The 14,881-nt window shown below is 40.3% G+C and overlaps 1 protein-coding gene across 24 annotated transcripts in view; it reads left to right on the forward strand.

Moving 5' to 3' along the window:
* The window catches only part of EPB41L3 (erythrocyte membrane protein band 4.1 like 3), a 93,677-nt gene that overhangs the window by 14,784 nt on the left and 64,012 nt on the right, over positions 1-14,881 (forward strand). Inside the window, exon 1 of one of the 24 annotated variants that reach the window (XM_069853901.1) lies at positions 1,017-1,143. The exons of the other annotated variants lie outside the window; for them this stretch is intronic. The gene's annotated coding sequence lies outside the window, so the exon portion shown is untranslated. Of the gene's footprint in view, positions 1-1,016; positions 1,144-14,881 lie in introns of those variants that run through there. 24 annotated transcript variants of the gene reach the window in all.

Consider the following 14,881-nt stretch of genomic DNA (forward strand, 5'->3'; position numbering starts at 1 on the left):
CTCAGGTCGCCATAATGGCTCTGTGGCTCTTAAAAGTGAACATCAGGTTCCAGCATTTTTTGGAAGATATTCTCAGCTTCTGTAAAACCACTGTAGGAAACATGCTGAGAACTTGGCCGAGTCAAATTGCTAATGCCCCCAACACCTGCCAGGGACTGAGGTGGCTGTCTCTGGTGTGGGTATTTTAGCAGTGAATGGAAGCCGAAAGTGAAAATGGAAATGCTTCCAGTTGGTACTCCGTAACATTTTAATAAATAGGAGAGCGTCATGGCTTGAATGTACTTCGGACAGAGGGAGCCACAGTTGTTCTAATGTAAATCATGTGTGCACTGTCAGTGAAACTAGATCTCATACGTTTATGCTTTACTTGTTTGGATAATACTCAGCACAAGAGTAGGAACTTTTTGAATATAAAACAAAAAAAAAATCAAATAATATCTACCTAGGACATGGGGTTTGGTTTTTTTTTTCCCTTCCTTACTTTTTATTTAATGTACTTAAGATAAGTTTTCTTCTGCTGGGAGGTTTCTAGGCGGGAATTTGGAGAAAGCTGGGGATCAAGGGTTAAAAGTAAGTTGATAAGTGTCATGATACCGCAAAAATACTGAACTCTTTACTACAAGGAGGTATAAAGAAGAGTATCATGTTCAGACATAAAGCTATCCTTGCAATCTGTTCAGCACGGGTAAGCACAGTTGATCTTCAGCTGAAAGTAGGATTTGGGTGCTATTGCTCAGGAAAGAGTTGTGCTGGTGGGAAAGAGAACAGAAGAGAGAGGAAAGAGCCTGAGAGAGAACTAAAAATAGGACTTGCCAGAAGAGGCAGAGGAGGGAGGAGTCTGAGGGAAGAATGCAGCTGTCCGTAAGCTGCAGAGCCATGTTTCGCATCCACTGTTGTCAGGGTGAGGAGAAGTGTACCTGCGTTTCAAGTGGGAAGAATTAGGTCAGACATTTGAGGAAGTTTTCCTAAAGAGTAAGGGTAGGGAGCTGATAGAATAGATGACCTACAGGGAATGCGGAAACTTCAGCACTATGGGAATTTAGTAACAGTTGACATAAATATGTACCAGGTAGAGTTTAGACAAGGGGGGCTGGGAAGAGGACCGTGAAGCACCGATGCCAACATGCAAGATGCTTTGAGATGGTGAGCCTTACTAATTAAGATCCAGTATGTATCTGCTATCCTTGTTTTGTTGGTGATGCTTTTGGCATACTTGTGTAGCTATATCTCCAAAAAAGTTTGATGGTTGCTGATATAGTGATAATTAATGGTGTTCTGGAGCTAGGAGAAAGATTAGTTGCTTTTTTGCTTCTTTGCAGACCTTTTAAAAGTTATTTGTTAAGGGTAAGGTTTCTGTGGGCTCAGCTGTGGTGAAACACATGCATATAGTGCAGGCGACAGATAGCAGTGTGGGTTGGAACCCAGCTGCATGGTACTGCTTCCCCAGGGCATTCATAACATCCAGGGAGGGGGTGGATTACTTCATTCATTTTTTGGTTGAGATGTAATGGCCATGTGAATATTGGCATGGAGATTTCTGTCCCCACAGCAAACAGACTGCAGAATGAACAGAAGAGGGAAAAGAGAGGTGAAATGCAACTCTGTCATTTTTCTAGCATCAGCCATAGCTACTATAAGAAATTCTGGTGTGTTAAACCACATTTTATGATGATGTAGGGAGCAATTTTCTGTATTTTCTACATCTTTATTAGCTCCTGTGAAGGTTGAATTGCACACTAAGATATCAAAATTGTTTGATAAGTTAAGCTTTGAAATTATAAATGCCTTCCAGGGCAAATCTTTCTGGTAAGGAGTGAGACAGTGACTCCCCTCCTCCCCCCCACAATCACATAGTGTAGAATATAAATAAGTTGAATTTTACATGCTGTGATCTGAAGGGCGCTGAAATAAATGGATTGGTATAAAATAATCAGCAGATACAGCACACAGCCTTCCTTTGTCACATGCCCAGAGTCTTGCTTTGAGTTCTACATCAAGCGGAAGGATGGAAAAAGCCATGTTTTATGGACCTGTTTCACTGATTCGGACACTTTCCTGGTTAGCACACAAGACAAGTTTGAAACCCAGCGCACCAAACAGGGCCTAGTATCAGCATCTTTTACTTTATTTCTGAATTATAGGAGTCTCACATAAATTAAGGTAGATCATTTGGATTTTTTAGCACCTATTGAATTAGTGGTTTGTAACCCTGAAAACACACTGTCAAACGTTTAATAGAGGTATGTGTAAGTAAAAGTAGGTAGGGGAGGAAGCAATTCAGGCTGTGAAGTCATTCATTCCTGAGTAAGGAAATAGCAGTGTCTAGCTTAATTACCTTCGCTTCTGTTTTCAGATGGTCAACTTGATACAGAATAGGGTTTTTTTTTTAAATGCTGGATTCCTTCTAAGTAACCTATAATGCTTTACGTGATTTTCTTTTTTGAACTTCTAGCTGCAAAGATCTTTTCTTCCTCTTTCTAATGCAAGAGTTTATCCATTCCCTCTTACTCACATTTTTGGGATAAAGCTACGTCACTGCTGCTTTCTACTTCTTCATTCTTCCACTCCTCCTTTCCTCCCCTGTTTTTTATGACCACTGTCTTGTGGGGGCAGTTCAGGCCACCTGGCTGTCCCAGTTGCCTCAACCCTTCCTGTCCTCTCTGAGCTGCTGTCATTTCTGTGTGTCTGAAGTCCAAGAGAGTCGTACACATCGAGGAGGTGTTGCCACATCCAGTGACATCCATCTCCAGAGACAGCGTAATCCAGTGTAATACTGGGTCACGAGTATAGAATGTAATTACTATATGTAATTTACTATATATAAAAATATACTAGCTGTATGTGTAGCATTTCAGGGTTTAGTAGGTAAAAAAAGTTTAGACCCTCCTTATACATAGCTGTTTTCTTTACCATGCTGTATTGGATGCTGATCTTCAAATCCCCGTGGTTTAGCTGCACAGATGGTGAAAGGTTTTGCCTTTATTGGGATGTTGCATGAAGATACAAAAAGCTTGCGCAAAGGACCCTTAGGAGTTAAGTAGTACTCATTGGGAAAACATAGGCATGCGCTTCCTGTGCTTTGAAAACATGTTAACTAAAGTAGTCCTAAAACTTATAACCAAAATGTAACTGAAGCTGGGAGAGAATCCTGCTTACTCAGTGATTTTAAGTGGGATCGCTCTATTCTGCGTATGCCTGGATCTGCTGTTGTTTTGTGTTTCCACTCTGACCAACTCGTTTCTGGAAGTCCCTGCTTCCACACCATCTGCAGGTCTTGATTTGTGTCCAACACACTATTTAACAGCTGGTAGCTTTGAGGCACTGCATGGGTGGAACTCTTTTTTTTGGTTTTGTTTTTTTGGGGGTTTTTTGGGGGTTTTTTTGGGTTTTGGGTTGTTTTTTTTTAGGTATCTGGGCTGACTGCTAGTATGTGCACTTGAGTTCTGGGAACACACATGTTGAATTGCATTTTCAGAGATGACAGATTCTCCTAGTTGATGGTCTGCCATGCTGTCATCTGGGTAGAGCTGGGAGGATGGTTTTGAAGTGACAGTAAAATTCGCAGCAGGAGTGTTGCAGGCTAGCTGCTGGTGCCAAATGAATAGTGTTTGTGTAATCTGTAGCAGGTAATTAAAGCACTGGGGAGCACAGGGATCCTGGGAGAGTTTAAGTATAAAAACCTGTCTGATGCCATGGATTTGGTTGTTTAGGCTCACAAGACTTAAATTAGTTTGAGGAGCCAGGGGTCTCCTAATGTAGTGCTTCAAACTGGAAAGTCTGTTACCTGATATTGCAGGACACATTTTATGTTCAAAACTGCTGTGAATGCCCAGGAAACTAAAATATGAATGCAAAGTGAATAATCCATTTCAGAAAAACAAAAGCTGTTATGACTAAACATGCTGTGATGTCTCATCATATGGCATTACTGAATCAGACCTGTTTAATGCCTTCAAAAGTTAAAAAATGGTATGTATGATACTTGAGGGGAAAAAAAAAGGAATATAAAGGAGGAGCACTTTCAGCCTCAGGCCTCAGTGTGATCATTCTTCATGCGCAGAGCCACCTTTATTTGACTAGGACCCAGTATAGATTTAGGTGTAGTTGTTCTACTTCTGTCACTGCCTGTGGCTTCTTCCTTCTTTTTGTGTCTGCCTGAGCTTCTGAATTTGAAGTTTTCTCAATTTAATCCAGCATTCAGGAAAATCTGGAGCACCCCAGTGATGGAGAGTGGGTGTTGGTCTGGGATGCCACGGGGAAACTATCACTCAAGCCCCTGGCTTGCATGACCTGTGTGGGATGGCTGTTGCCAAGAAGAAATGATTGATGACTCCCTTAAAAAGTACATTCAGTTTTGGGTAGGTTTATGGAAAGCACTGTGACCTGCTGAAGCTCAGCTTGCTTCAGGGCAGCAGCAGGTGTGGGCCTGTGGCGGAGCAGGGAGCAGAGCTTTTGGCTGCAATGCTGATGTGTGTCTTGCTGGATCTGAGGGGTGGCAGAGGATGGAAAAGGCAGTGGCTGGCTGGAAAAGGCATTAGCCAGCTGACTGCAAACCTTCTGTCTTCTCTGCCTCAAATGCTTTCTTTTTTCCATCTCTGAACCACACTGGATTGGAGAAAAGGCTACAAAAATGTCAAAAGGAATCCTCACAAAACCATAAAAAAGGGTTAAAAGTATCCGTTCACTGCAAAAGCAAAAAAAAATTATAATACTACATCTCTTTTGCAAGTAATAGATTGGTAAGGGTTTAATTCACCAGTGAGCAGTCCTTTGTGACTTTTTCAAGCACCACGCATTAAAATACAGCAGAAAAAATATCTGGTTTCTTTATTGCATTCAAGTTAGTAACTTGTCCAGGAAATCAGAAAACCCGTGTTGATACTTTCAATTGCAGTTCATCATTTTTTGTTTTACTTTGTAGCCTTTATATCAACTGAACTGGAAAGATAAATGTCTGGTGGAAGGGAGCAGGAAGCCCTTGGAGGAATCACAGAATCACTAGGTTGGAAAAGACCTCCACAATCATCAAGTCCAGCCATTCCTATCAAACACTAAACCATGCCCCTGAGCAGATCATCCACCAGTCTTTTAAATACCTCCAGGGATGGTGACTCAACCACCTCCCTGGCAGCTTATTCCTGTGTCAAATGACCCTTTCTGTGAAATATTTTTTCTGATGTCCTGCCTGAACCTCCCCTGGCAAAGCTTGAGGCCGTTCCCTCTTGTCCTGTCCCCTGTCATTTGGGAGAAAAGGCCAGCTCCCTCCTCTCTACAACCTCATTTCAGGTAGTTGTAAAGAGCAGTGAAGTCTCCCCTCAGCCTCCTCTTCTCAAGGCGAAAGAAACCCAGCTCCCTCAGCCACTCCTCATAAGACTCGTTCTCCAGCCCCTTCACCAGCTTCGTTGCTCTTCTCTGGACTCGCTCCAGGAGATGGGCTTGATGCTCTGATCTGTACCTTGCCTATCAGATTCCCTTGTTTCTGTGATGTTAGGCAGATCACCAGCTCGGGAGCACTGAAGCACAGTCTGTTTAGGTAGTATATGAAACAGAAAATACTGTTCACAGGTGTTACAGTATTTTGGCCTGAGGGTAGTGTGATAATGTAGCACACCTGCTATGTGTCGGCAACTCATGCAACCCTTTTTTTTAAATTTTGACTTGATTCTGTTTTCTGCTCAATATAGGAGAATATGAACTTTAATGGTCTGATGCCAGAAGCATACTCGGTCTCTGTAGCATTAAATGCAATTTTTAAACAGTGAATGATGCACAGGGGACCTCATGTGAATATTTGGCTCCAGAGCGATTCAGAAAGGTCAAAACCTCATGTAAATGTAACCCAAGTAATCAAAGTCACTTGTCTGCAGAAAATCAGGGTGTGCCTTTGAGGGGTCTTTTTGGCCTTCTTAGTTGCTAACTGAAGTTATTTATCCATCAGTCAGTCATAATCACAGCACTACAGGCCATTTTGGTGTGTTTTCTTTTGCCTGGATTTTTTTTCTTTCTGACTGAGGTAAGGAGAGGGTGAAGTTGGGGATGTTTTTATACAGTTCTCTCATAACCAGCATCTGTGGGCTGCTGCTGTAGTCTTCATTACTGCAGTGTTCCTTTATTTTCTATCTCCTCCTCACATCTGCTTCCCTGCTGTGATTCCCTGTTGTTTTTCAGCAGACGTATTTATTGAGTTATTTGTGTTTTATTTCTACTCCCCCTTACCTTCCTGTAACCACAGTACTTGTGCGGTTGAGAGGGAAACTTGCAGAAGTCTGTCATACGCAAGAGTTCTCCTTTTACATTTTAGAAGGTGTCTTTTTAGTGTCATTTATGATGTGTTGTGGGTTTTTTTTTTGTTTTGTTTTGGTTTTGTAAATTAATGAAATAGCTGTCAGGCTTCTATTTGATCACTGTGCTCTTTTATAGTTTTAGTTACTCCCAGCGCTCCCAGGCATGTGTGCATTTGCCAGCTTGTGTGTGCAGTTTCTTCTAAGCAGGACTGGCTTGCAGGAACTGCAGCATGAGCGGTGGGCAGTGACTATGATCCTGCATTTGGAACTGGTGGATGAATACTGGCACCAGGAGATAAGGGAGTATGAACAGAGGTAGCCCCCCTGCACCTAGTGCTTGGAGACTTCTACAGAGAGTTTGTTGGGATAATGTAGTTCCCTTCTTCCTCTGGTAAAACTGTATTGGTTGCGGGGAAAACTGCTTGTACCAGCAGGATCGGAAAAAACAGCCAAAACGTGTTACAGTGGCCTGATTTTTCTTGTTCTGTTCAGAAATTAAGGTAGCCCTGGGGTGCTATAGGTGATAAAACCTTCAGAAGGTGATCTGCTGTCTTCAGGGAACCTGATCAACTCACAAAGCTTGCATGCCAAAGGGGCAACAGAAATTGCAGTGACTCCGGGTTTTATTGCTGTGGAAAGGCACCCATCAAGAGAGTAAAACAGACATGGGTAATTTCACTGAATCATAGAGACGAAAGGTGAACAGGAAATAAAAGTGTTATCCTGTGCATCCAGATGCTTTGAAGCTGAAGCAAATAATATACATTTCATGTATTCAGAGTCACCAGCCCAAGTGGAGGGGGTAGCAAAATAATCAAAATTTTAATTGCTTGTGCTTTTTAAAGTTGCAAATGAAGAATTTTGCTGCTGCTCTTTACCTGTACAAGTCTCCAGTGATGACTCCACACAGCTATAGGTAACCTCTTCCTGACTGTCATAATAGTTGACATGCCATCTACTCTAAATCCCACTTGATACCAATCAAATTCTTGCTCCACTGTTAGCAAGTGCTTGACTACTTTCTGTCTGCCAAGGAGCTTGTAGATATTGCAAGGCTCTTATCAGCTCACCTCTCTATTCCCATTCCCAGGGCAAACAAATTCAGCTCCTTAAACCTTTTTCCGCTGGTCACGTTTTCTAAACCTACAATTGTTCTTCCTAGTCTCTTCTTGACACTCATTAATGTGTATTTTTCAAAAAATACGAGATCCAAACTGAAATACGTTATGCTGTATACTGCTCCCTGATGGTGCAGAAGGCAGAACAGCTCCAGCATCGTATCCCAGGCTGAAATTTGTCTTGCTTAATGCATGGCTTCAGACTCGTATGCTGTTTCATTTCTGCTGCGTAGCCCATAGTTTCCTCATTGCTTTTCACTTCTAAGTAGGTCTCTGTTGCTGTTGCCGTTACTCTTACAGAAACGTAGTCAGATTCAGTGTTTCTATGATTTTCTGTCAGACTGCTTTTCTCTTCTTTGAGTCTGGTAAGGATGCCAGCAGTGTGCTCCAGTCTCCCTGTGGTGATGCTGAGCATGGTTTGGGCATCCTCCCATCCTTCACTGATGCTCAAAGGGATGCAGTTCTTCAAATTGATGCGTTGTCGCAAGTTGTCATTGTGCTACTGATGACTGTTTGTAGGCTAGGCCTTGGGTTCTTTTAATCACTTGTACATTTTTTTACTTTTACTTTCTTTTAATCGTTTAAACTATTTCTGGTTTAAAAGCCTTTCTAAAGATAGGCTCCGTTGCCTGTATCACTTTCTTATCAGCTGGGACAGATGCTCTGTCAGAGAGCAAGAGAGACGTTATACTAGTTTTCATACATTCATGTTGACTGTTTTGTTGGTTTTTTTGTTTTTTTTCTAGTCTCATTATTGTTGCAGGATTAGAAATCCTTTAGCAGTGTGCTCCAGTAACTTCTCTGGTATTCGAAGTCCCCTGTAATTTCTGGCTTTTCCATCCCCACTTCTCTCTGTTATGTCAGATGCTGTGTTAAGTATTCTAATTTCATCTGGATCTGTCTTGGCCTCTCTGGCAACTGCAAGGAGGTGGTTAATGGTTTAGAGATGGTTGCTGGTAGATGTTTCCCCAAGCACTGTAGGGATGTTTTCAGTGTTTCCTGCTGACTTGAAACCACCTGGCTTACTCATGTGTTTGGTCTGTTCTTCCCTTACTCTATCCAGCCTGCACTTGCATATCCTGCACGTCAGATGAGAGGTGCCCTGAGTGTCTGGTCCCAGATAGCTGCTGTGAAATGAGGCACTGAATAATTCAGCCTTTCTTGTGTTCAGTAACAGGCCTGGCTTTCCTTCTAATATATTTATAGACTCTCTTCTTAATGTTTGCCGCATCACTTGCTGATTGTAAGTCACTTTGCCTCATAGTCTTCATTATTTATTTTATGTTGATGTTGGTCTTTTATATTCATCCTTCAGTCATGTGTCCTTGGTTCTGCTTTGGTGTACAATCTCTTTTTGATATATTCCACCATCACCACCACTCCCTTTGTTTAAAGACTCCTGACGCTTCCCATCCCCACCCTTGCTAGGCGGAAGATGATCTCTCCAGAAACACTTGGATGCATTTTATTTCAATGATGGTGCTGGAGAGGTGCATGTGTGCCTGTGGCAGGGGAGGCTTGGATCTTTATGGGTAATTCAAGTCTGCCACTGCCTTTTTGTCCCCTCTGAAGGATGTGTCTGTTGTTTTTACGGTGTCTCCTCCATTGCCTTCAGATTAAACAACTCCTTCTTCAGATGTTGCCTCTATTTTCCTTTCTTTTGTCTTCTTCGAGAAGCTTTAAAGCCATCTGTACCATGCATCTTGCTAGAAGGCCAAACAAGTATTTTAACTCATGCTATGTGTAGTAACATCTCCAACCAGCCTTTATTTACTATTCATTATTAACACCTCCCTGAATTCTCTCCTACACTTGCGCCTGAGTCCATGGCTTCTGCCACCAGATCTGTTAAATTATTCAACCCAGAGCACAACTACAGCTCATCCTGATGCTTTCTCTGTTGTTTTTCCTCTGGTCTCTCTTGTTATTACTTTTTTGACCTTTTTTTGACTTTTTTTTTTTTTCCCGTGTGCTGGCTCTAATAGGTTTATGTTTGTTACGTGTATCTGTTTAGGCTGCAACTCTAAGCTCACAGCCATGTGAAACAGATGGGGTGTCCACTGATGCCTGAAGGAGGAGTGCTGCTCCCCACTCTCCATGCTGGGGAGGTTTAGCCCTTCCAAGTCAAGTGCCTACTCCACAAAATTAGTGTCAGCACAAGAGATGTGGCAGGAGCATGCAGTTGAGGGGGAGCATCCAGTTGCCTTTTCTGAGATAGTTTCCCACCTGTGTCTGTTCAGGCTGCAATTCTGCAGTTTCTTTGGCTTGTTGGTGCCCACAGGGGAAGCCATAACACCTCTGTAAGGTCTCTTATGGAGATGACAGTGTGTAAAGAAAGAGCTGGTGTTAACTCGTGGTGAAGTGCAGCAGAGGTCCTGCCTCTCACCTGTCCCAGGTAGGGACCCTATGCCAGGCTTTTGTGGCTTAGGTGCCTCCTACACATGAGGGCAAAACTCACCCAAATGAAAAAAGATCAACAAAAAAATAGTGGTTTTCCTAATAAGGAACCAAACTGGAATGAAGTGAGATGAAAGTTCAAGCAGTTTGATGAAAACAGTTTATATTTCAAGCTTAGGAGTCAGTGTTCTGGCATATATTCTTTTCTCAAAACATATATTGACTTTTCTGTTACTGCTTAGGGCAGCAATATTGTTCTCCATATGCTTTTCTTGTCAGCATCTCATTGTTATGGGATAAATATGCCTCTCATTATGTGGAATAGTATTTTTGAGTTATGAAATCGTTTTGTTACGTAACTTCCAAATTTGGACCTTTGCAATGGTTTGTAAAAATCTTCAGAAATTATTGTAATTAAAGGAGAACTTTCCACAAAGGGAATTAATTAGATCAAAGAAGCATTTAGATGTAAATTATTAATCTGTGCATTGCAGGAAATAGTTAGTGGCTATGTATAGTTCATTTAATTATACTTGATGCAATTCTATTTGGTCATTACATCATAATTTATTCAGAAGTAATTTGCAGTTTCTTCTGTAATGTGATTTCCGTTTGCTTAATATAGTTGATATTTTCACTAGCATGTATTTATATATAAATAAAGGTTTATTAAAGACTGCTGGGTTGATTAAACTGCAAACTCTACTGTCAATTAGCTGCGAATTTTGTTCCTTAGTAGATGCAACCCAGAAGGTCTGTGCTCTGAGAGTGGGAGGCAAGGAGTTGGGTAACATGTGAGACACATGAATATACACAGTAGATTGTGACTGTCACTTAATTGGAGGGAACCAGGTGTCATAGCCCAGGCTTTGTCTGCTCAGAGAATTATTAATAGAGAACAACATGATTTTGGTTCCCATATGGAGAAAATTATGTGCTTTTAAGTCCATAGCAAGTAATTTGTAATAGAAATAGTAATCTCCCAAGCTGCAGTATGTTGGTAGGTGTAGGTAACAAGGACTAGATGTGCTGAAAGGTTTTAGGATGTAGGCTTTGTGCAAGTGGTTTGCAGGTTTTGCAGTCCATGTGTAATGTCTTTCCTTTGTATGCTGTAAAAGTATAAACATACTTATTTTCCGTGATTTGATCTAACAAAAATTATTTTAAAATATATCGCATTTTTCTTGAAATTGTCTTTTATTACCTTAGTAGTGTATTAGTGTTATCTTGCCTAATTCTTCTTCCATAGCACTCTCAAACACTTCTATTTCAGACCTTTGCTCTGCTCAAAGTACCTAAAGTTTTAACTTAATTTTAAAGTAGTCAACACATTAAAACCAAATAGTTCTTGAGTTCTTCCCCCTCCCTTTAACTAAAAGACTCAATTTTCATTCTAATGGAATTCTGTAGTCAATTGACTTTAGCCTTAGACTGTCCAGTATTAGCAGCATCTGTGTTAAGTTTGCAACTCAGAAGATGTTTTGGAATTTTGAATATTGGATTGTAAGCCAAAACTGAGCTATCCAAGAGCACATCTGACTTGCATAGTGTTACCTCATTTATATAAGGTAATGCTTTTAGTTTCTGCTGGTTTGAGCTAAAGAAAAACTAATTTTCTAGCTTTTCAGCTAAATTTTGTCTAAGCAACTTCATTTTCTGAAAGTTAACAACATGTTTTTCAGACAGTGACTGCCTCTAGAAGTGATAACGCTTGATGTTTATAGTTACCACCAAAGTCATGGGGCATTGGTATGCAGAAAGGCCAATGATTATACTTATTCCTGCAGAAACCAAGGCCATCCTCGCATTGGTGGAATGCCATGAGTCAAAACAGTGAAAAAGGGTTGCACCTGCAGGCAGGGGTGGAAAGGACAGGTGACCCTGAACTGACCAACAGAGTATTCCATCCCATATATGTCATATTTAGTATAAAGCTTAGAGATCACCAGGGTGAAGCCCTCTTCTTCAGTGGCTGTCATCCAGTAAGGATCTGGTCTGTCCTTCTGCCCCCCGATCCCGGATATGTGTGTTCTGGAATCCAGTTCCTTAATCCAGCTTTTGCCTGCTGCTGAGTCCAGTCTGGGATCTTTCCCTGTGCCTGCCCTGCAGCATCTGTGGTGGGGGTTTCAATTTCATATGTTTGTATTATTTTATTATTTTCTTATTAATATTATTTTCCTTTTTATTATTATTGTTTCATTAAGGTGTTTTAGTTTCAAACCCACAGGTCTCCCTCTCTAATTTCCACTTCCCAGGGAGGTGGGAGGGAAAATTGGGACCACAACTGCCTGCAGTAAGCTACTGACCAAGCTGGGAGTGGGGTTAAACTGGGACAGTTTCGTGAGTTTGTTTTCTGTTTGCCAGAAAGGGGAGTTTGGTACTGGGGTTGTACTGGCAACAGAAAACATTTAAGGAACTTCAGTGATTTCTTTCTTCCTGTACTGAAATTCATATTAAAAGTGATGGTTTTGGTATATAGCCAAGTATAGTAAATAAACCAAGAAAATAAGGAAAAAAGATCTTAACCAGTTATGTGTGTTTGACAAGCATATGTATGCTACCACCTGTCCTGTGAGGTTTGCTGTGTACAAACAAAAGTAGAGTAACATTTATGTTTTTAAATTTCTTAAGATTGCTGTTATTTCTTCCAATAAGTGAAACTGCCGTCACCCTAGGAGGATTTTTGTGCCACTTATAAAAATGAAATGCTTTCAAAATTCATTTTGGTAAGCAGCTGTTTGCTGAAGAAGTCAAAACAACCTATTGGTTTGCTCTGAGAGAGGAATGTTGTTTTCTGGTTTGCAATTTAGGTATTTCCAGCCTGCACTAGATGAAATGAGATAGATCTTAACAACGCAATCATCTGAGGAGGTTGTAAGAAATTGGATTGAAAATGTGTTTGCTTTCCTTCTATTTACATCTGTAAGATAACAGTGTGAAATCAATAGTATTTTGTTCTCGGTATTTGTTATTAAACATATTAATGTGCGCAGGAAAATAGAGAAGACATTTGGAAATAGGTAACCTTGGGTTAATTAAATCCATCTGCTGTCTGGCTAATGACAGCAATATTGTATCCAGGGAATCACTTATGCTAAAAGATTTAGTAACGCTGAAGTTTTCTAACAAAGCAGTTTCAGAGAAAGTGAGGACTTATGTAACTGGAGAAAAAAACAGTCCCACAGAGTAACTCTCTGTATTGTAAGGCTCTACTTCATGCAAGAATGTCCCAGAAGAGGTTAAGAAACACATTTGTTGTTCCTTGAGATGCAAAACTGGCAAGAAAAGTAAAACTTGTTTTCAGTTCATGATCTGGGAAGTTGAGTTTTATAGGACTAATTTGAATGGCTGTGTTTCCATGCTCACAAAAAGCCAGGATACAAAGGTCCATTAGGAAAGAGGGCATATAGGATGCAAAAATGAGCTTCCAGGGACTCTGTGACAGCAGCTGAAGGAAGACAGATGTTTTATTCCAAATGTGACTGGCAATCTGATCCTATATAGATTAATGCCTCAAGATACTTGGGTTGACTGTGTTTCAAGACAGCAAGTTAGATAGTTGCTTTCTGTTCACACTGCTCTAACTCCTATCAAGAGGGAACCAAAGGATTTGTACTGCAACTTCCATGCAGTGCACTTTGTGTTGGTCATCTATGCTGTTTGGAGTTGTTTTATTAATGATTTTGCAACTGTAAGTCAGGTTTTTGTTACTTGCTAATTCATAGCTTATGGAAAAGAAAATCAAATGCATAGATTGGGTTTACTGAATTAATGATTTTATTAATTTCTGTTTAAAATCTTAATACACTTATACAAAACACAGTTTGAGAGTAGAGGAAAAAAAGTTTTAATTCAATGGAGACCTGAGTGCCTTAAAGCAAGGTAACTGTAATAGCATCAGATGAATAGTTTATTCCATGTTGATCTGACAGATGGGCAAAATGAAATTCTGAGAGATTAACAATGTTCTACAATTTAATTTTTAAAGCATACAAAAAAAGAGTGGCTTCACAGAATTGAACATGGAGGGTGTGTTTGTTTAATCTTCTTCGAAGGAACTTGTTTAGCCTTCCTATGTAGCAAGTCAGATGAAGTCATGCTAGTATGTGATTTATCTCAGCTTAAAGCAGGCATCTAAAATAGGTCAGATGAGTCGCTCTCTCAAATGTCTGGTTTTCTCATCTGTGTTTAAAGTGACTATCTCAGATGTGGACATATGAGGCTTGATTAGATAAATGCCTTTCTGACTGTCACATGTTTTTTTGTAATTGCTAAACACAATTTGTTAAACAATACATTTTAAAAGGTATTTTTGTTACAACTGTGTCATTTTGAGTGTAGAAATTTATGATTATATATTCCTAAACAAGTATGTCACACATTAGTACCTTGAAAATGTGGCCTGAAGCATAAATCTGCCACGTATGCTTTCTTGCTTTGCTTCTCTCTTGTGCTGTTGTGGCATGCACTCCCCATCTTCATGTGTAAACTAAGCACAGGCTGAAAGCTGAGCACTTCCTGTGCAGAGACGTGTATTCACTGGAGAGCTTAGCCTTGAAAGTACAGAATACATAAATGAGCTTGAAAATAGTAATTGGCCTCATTTAAAACATTTTCTGTCAAGCCACATAACTTACAGAAAGTTTAATTAAAAAAAAAAGCCAGTACTTCTTTATGATCTTTAATAAACCTGTTTCTACTAGTAAGCATTGTAGTGTATGTTAAGGGTTGATAATGCCTTCCTAGCAAATGAATTAGCAAATGTGTGTTCTGTGGAACTGCTTATAATTATATAGTAACTATGGTTACCAGGTTAACAAAATCATAGCCTGATGATGAAAAGGAGTATATTTAAGCAGAATGGTTTGGTTTTGAGTTGCTTAAAAGAAAAATGCTCGAGGATAAGACCAAGATGACTAAGAGTGTATGAGTAAAAACCATAAGAACACTATTTGCTGAACTGGCAGAGTCTGCTTTTTCAAGTCTTTGTTTTGAGACAAAATCACAGTATTTTTTTAAGTTGGCTTTAGGTTCTTCATAATTTGACTGTTGGGTGCCAACTACATATTTGTAATGAAACCA

Source organism: Phaenicophaeus curvirostris, chromosome 3 (assembly GCF_032191515.1).
Source record: "Phaenicophaeus curvirostris isolate KB17595 chromosome 3, BPBGC_Pcur_1.0, whole genome shotgun sequence".
Lineage (NCBI taxonomy): Eukaryota > Metazoa > Chordata > Aves > Cuculiformes > Cuculidae > Phaenicophaeus > Phaenicophaeus curvirostris.